This window comes from Lissotriton vulgaris, chromosome 2_1, assembly GCF_964263255.1.
Source record: "Lissotriton vulgaris chromosome 2_1, aLisVul1.2, whole genome shotgun sequence".
Taxonomy (NCBI): domain Eukaryota; kingdom Metazoa; phylum Chordata; class Amphibia; order Caudata; family Salamandridae; genus Lissotriton; species Lissotriton vulgaris.
In genome coordinates, this window is record NC_141687.1 from 541,669,154 (window position 1) to 541,675,312 (window position 6,159).

Consider the following 6,159-nt stretch of genomic DNA (forward strand, 5'->3'; position numbering starts at 1 on the left):
TTGTGGTTCTATGTGCCCAATGAGAGACAGGGTCCACCATGCTCCTTGTGCTTCCACATTCATGCTGTGTGTGTGGCTCAGGGACCTCCATGTATGGCCTGCAGGGATCACAGGGGCCATTGACTGTGGGACTCATGATTGGTTGTGGGATGTCCATGATACAACACGTTATTCCAGTGCACATGTGTGCAATACAGGGACCATGGCTATTTCCCTGACATGGAGTTATGATGCCTGTGAAACATCAGCCCTCACTTGTCATTGTGTTATGTGTTTTGAATGTGACAGCAGTCCATATGTACTGTGCCACAGCCCAATGATTTGCCATTGCACCCCAAGGAACTTATGTACACATGTGTTATTGATATGTGAGGTAATTGACATGAAGTTGACATATGTGTACATAACCAACAGCACACACCTCAGTTACTTGTGTATTGCCATGATGTATCATGTGATGTTTTGCAAGGTGAGTGCCACATGGGTAGCTGAAATTATAATGTTACTTTACCCAGCTCTGTACTGCAGGGCGCCAGCAGTCCATAGACCGTTCCCTGACCTCGAGACCATGGTGGAACGCGACAGCATCCGACGTTACCTCTTCACCAGGAGTCTGATCGATGAGTTGGGGGAGCAGTTGGCGCAACATCTGGTACCTGCCCGCACATACCCAACAGCACTGACACCAAAGGTGAAGGTGATGGCAGCCCTGCACTTCTTTGCCACCGGTACCTTTCAACACACTGTGGCTAGTGTTGGTGGTATGTTCAGCCGTGTGCTTCGAGATGTCTTGGAGGGGATGTTGATTCACCTAGACTCCTACATCAAGTTTCCTAGACCGGGTGAACTCGCAGAGATTAAGGATGCATTTTATGGACTGGGGAGGATGCCACACGTGATAGGCTCAATCAATGGTACACATGTGGCCCTGATACCACCATTGGCACAGGAACAGACATACCCCAACTGGAAACATTTCCACTCTATCAATGCTCTGGTGGTATGGGCAGTGTGGCAGGGTATGCTCAGACGTGAGTCCCTTGCTCACTGTGCCACTGGATTCAAGCAAGCCGGGCTGAGGACGTCTGGAATGCCAGAGACCAGTCCTCGGAAGCTTGTTTCCGGTCCAGGGAAGACATGGCTTGGCATTTCGGGCTGGACTGTTCCCATGAGGCACAGGGTCTGACTGATTTGCATATAGCCATGTCTGAGCTGGGGTGGCAGAGTGGGCTAAAGAAAAGTGATGGTTTAAACTCAGATCTTATGACTGGGTGTGAGTGTATGATTGATTCAGATGCTCCGTCCATCACCACCCCCTTTTGTACCGCTTTTGGCCGCCATAAGTGTGGCAGGGTATGCTCAGACGTGAGCCGCTTGCTCACTTTGCCACTGGATTCAAGCAAGCCGGGCTGAGGACGGCTGGAATGCCAGAGACCGGTCCTCGGAAGCTTGTTTCCGGTCCAGGGAAGACATGGCTTGGCAGTTCGGGCTGGACTGTTCCCATGAGGCACAGGGTCAGACTGATTTGCATATAGCCATGTCTGAACTGGGGTGGCAGAGTGGGCTAAAGAACGGTGATGGTTTAAACCCAGATCTTTTGACTGGGTGTGAGTGTTAGATTGATTTAGATGCTCCATCCATCACCACCCCCTTTTGCACCGCTTTTGGTCGCCATAAGTGTGGCAGGGTATGCTCAGACGTGGGTCCCTTGCTCACTGCGCCACTGGATTCAAGCAAGCCGGGCTGAGGACGCTGGAATGCCAGGGACCGGTCCTCGGAAGCTTGTTTCCGGTCCAGGGAAGACATGACTTGGCAGTTCGGGCTGGACTGTTCCCATGAGGCACAGGGTCAGACTGATTTGCATATAGCCATGTCTGAACTGGGGTGGCAGAGTGGGCTAAAGAACGGTGATGGTTTAAACCCAGATCTTTTGACTGGGTGTGAAGGTTTGATTGATTCAGATGCTCCGTCCATCACCACCCCCTTTTGTACCGCTTTTGGCCGCCATAAGTGTGGCAGGGTATGCTCAGACGTGAGTCCCTTGCTCACTTTGCCACTGGATTCAAGCAAGCGGGCTGAGGACGGCTGGAATGCCATAGACCGGTCCTCGGAAGCTTGTTTCCGGTCCAGGGAAGACATGGCTTGGCAGTTCGGGCTGGACTGTTTCCATGAGGCACAGGGTCAGACTGATTTGCATATAGCCATTTCTCAACTGGGGTGGCAGAGTGGGCTAAAGAACGGTGATGGTTTAAACCCAGATCTTTTGACTGAGTGTGAGTGTTTGATTGATTCAGATGCTCCATCCATCACCACCCCCTTTTGTACCGCTTTTGGCCGCCATGAGTGTGGCAGGGTATGCTCAGACGTGAGTCCCTTGCTCACTTTGCCACTGGATTCAAGCAAGCCGGGCTGAGGACGGCTGGAATTCCAGAGACCGGTCCTCGGAAGCTTGTTTCCGGTCCAGGGAAGACATGGCTTGGCAGTTCGGGCTGGACTGTTCCCATGAGGCACAGGGTCAGACTGATTTGCATATAGCCATGTCTGAACTGGGGTGGCAGAGTGGGCTAAAGAACGGTGATGGTTTAAACCCAGATCTTTTGACTGGGTGTGAGTGTTTGATTGATTCAGATGCTCCGTCCATCACCACCCACTTTTGTACCGCTTTTGGCCGCCATAAGTGTGGCAGGGTATGCTCAGACGTGAGTCCCTTGCTCACTTTGCCACTGGATTCAAGCAAGCCAGGCTGAGGACGGCTGGAATGCCAGAGACCGGTCCTCGGAAGCTTGTTTCCGGTCCAGGGAAGACATGGCTTGGCAGTTCAGGCTGGACTGTTCCCATGAGGGACAGGGTCAGACTGATTTGCATATAGCCATGTCTGAGCTGGGGTGGCAGAGTGGGCTAAAGAAAAGTGATGGTTTAAACTCAGATCTTATGACTGGGTGTGAGTGTATGATTGATTCAGATGCTCCGTCCATCACCACCCCCTTTTGTACCGCTTTTGGCCGCCATAAGTGTGGCAGGGTATGCTCAGACGTGAGCCGCTTGCTCACTTTGCCACTGGATTCAAGCAAGCCGGGCTGAGGACGGCTGGAATGCCAGAGACCGGTCCTCGGAAGCTTGTTTCCGGTCCAGGGAAGACATGGCTTGGCAGTTCGGGCTGGACTGTTCCCATGAGGCACAGGGTCAGACTGATTTGCATATAGCCATGTCTGAACTGGGGTGGCAGAGTGGGCTAAAGAACGGTGATGGTTTAAACCCAGATCTTTTGACTGGGTGTGAGTGTTAGATTGATTTAGATGCTCCATCCATCACCACCCCCTTTTGCACCGCTTTTGGTCGCCATAAGTGTGGCAGGGTATGCTCAGACGTGGGTCCCTTGCTCACTGCGCCACTGGATTCAAGCAAGCCGGGCTGAGGACGCTGGAATGCCAGGGACCGGTCCTCGGAAGCTTGTTTCCGGTCCAGGGAAGACATGACTTGGCAGTTCGGGCTGGACTGTTCCCATGAGGCACAGGGTCAGACTGATTTGCATATAGCCATGTCTGAACTGGGGTGGCAGAGTGGGCTAAAGAACGGTGATGGTTTAAACCCAGATCTTTTGACTGGGTGTGAAGGTTTGATTGATTCAGATGCTCCGTCCATCACCACCCCCTTTTGTACCGCTTTTGGCCGCCATAAGTGTGGCAGGGTATGCTCAGACGTGAGTCCCTTGCTCACTTTGCCACTGGATTCAAGCAAGCGGGCTGAGGACGGCTGGAATGCCATAGACCGGTCCTCGGAAGCTTGTTTCCGGTCCAGGGAAGACATGGCTTGGCAGTTCGGGCTGGACTGTTTCCATGAGGCACAGGGTCAGACTGATTTGCATATAGCCATTTCTCAACTGGGGTGGCAGAGTGGGCTAAAGAACGGTGATGGTTTAAACCCAGATCTTTTGACTGAGTGTGAGTGTTTGATTGATTCAGATGCTCCATCCATCACCACCCCCTTTTGTACCGCTTTTGGCCGCCATGAGTGTGGCAGGGTATGCTCAGACGTGAGTCCCTTGCTCACTTTGCCACTGGATTCAAGCAAGCCGGGCTGAGGACGGCTGGAATTCCAGAGACCGGTCCTCGGAAGCTTGTTTCCGGTCCAGGGAAGACATGGCTTGGCAGTTCGGGCTGGACTGTTCCCATGAGGCACAGGGTCAGACTGATTTGCATATAGCCATGTCTGAACTGGGGTGGCAGAGTGGGCTAAAGAACGGTGATGGTTTAAACCCAGATCTTTTGACTGGGTGTGAGTGTTTGATTGATTCAGATGCTCCGTCCATCACCACCCACTTTTGTACCGCTTTTGGCCGCCATAAGTGTGGCAGGGTATGCTCAGACGTGAGTCCCTTGCTCACTTTGCCACTGGATTCAAGCAAGCCAGGCTGAGGACGGCTGGAATGCCAGAGACCGGTCCTCGGAAGCTTGTTTCCGGTCCAGGGAAGACATGGCTTGGCAGTTCAGGCTGGACTGTTCCCATGAGGGACAGGGTCAGACTGATTTGCATATAACCATGTCTGAACTGGGGTGGCAGAGTGGGCTAAAGAACGGTGATGGTTTAAACCCAGATCTTTTGACTGGGTGTGACTGTTTGATTGATTCAGATGCTCCATCCATCACCACCCCCTTTTGTACCGCTGGTGGTATGTCTGGTGGACATGGTGATTACACATGTGTGACTACGTTTCCCTGGTTCGGCACACAATGCCTACATCATGAGGAGGAGTCGCATACCATTGATGATGTTACAGATGCCAAACTAGTGTGCCTGGCTTGTTGGTGTGTACTGTTCACCATTGTGTGTGTCTTGCAATTTTGTCTCCCACCCCCTTACAATCCTCAACTAATGTGTGATTCTTTGTATGTAGGTGACTCTGGATACCCCCAACATGCCGTGGTTGCTGTCACCCCTGAGGAACCCTGTGAAAGCGCTACAATGAGGCACATGGCAGAACCAGTTGAGTCATTGAGCGTACCTTTGGGCTCCATATGAGCCTGCTAAGGTGTGCAAGATCATCATCTTCTGCTGCATGCTCCACAACATGGCTGTGCGAAAGAAGGTGCCTCCCCTCCTGGACGACGACGACCAACATCCACCACCTGTGGAGGATCCTGGCCTGGACCACGAGGCCAGTGATGATGATGATGAGGGTGACGTCTGCACACAGCTCATCAACAACTTCTTCAGCTGAATTTGAGTTCACAGGGTTAGCCTGTGATGTGTTTGTGCAGCTCAGTTGCTAATAGGTTGTCTGTGTGGTACTTTACTAGCTGCGTGCAGTGATGTGTCCTGTCAGATGGTATGTAGTCCACAATGGTGTTGAAATGCTGATTTGTTTCTGTGTAGGTTTCTTGTGACATGTTTATTGCATTTCCATCCTGTTCTGTTGTGCTCCTGACTGTATCTCATTTCTGTCCCTCCCAAGGTACTTTGGCAGTCACTTGGTCAAGTCTGACACCGACAAACAGAATCCAATGCCAGGGTGGGACTTCTCGTTTGCCATCATGTGATGTGCCTGACATCCCTGAAGCGCCATTTGACGACACATGGTGACCGTGTGCCCACTGTCATGTGGATTCACCTTGATACTGTTGTGTAATAAACTTGTTTCTGATTTGTAATGAACCTGTGCTTCATTTAGTTATGTGTGTCGCCTGTCTTCACACATCTGACTGACATTTGGTTACATCACCTGTGGGCTTGTTAGCAGTGACTGTGGAAAGGTGTGGTGTCTTTGCATTCCACCGTATATCTTGTAAACATCTTTGTAGTCAATGTGTCACATTTCCAGGGTGAGTTTGTGCTGTGGTGTCCTATTAGTGTGTCTCCGTCATAGGTGTCACATCAACATGAGTCACATTACAGTAATGACATTGCTGTAGTAGTCGGCATGCACTATGTACTTTGGCATTTCATCATCTCCATTCTCCATGACACATACCAAGTTTTAATCACAACATAGGCAAGTACAGTGTAATAGTGAGTTTATTTACATACATGTGTGGAGATAGTGCTGTACATGAGGTTTAGAATCCAAAGTTCACAGATGAGTTTGAAGTATTGGTATTGATGAAATGTTCAGAGTGAAGTCCCCATTCATCTTCTACATTAGTACAACATGGACCCTCCATG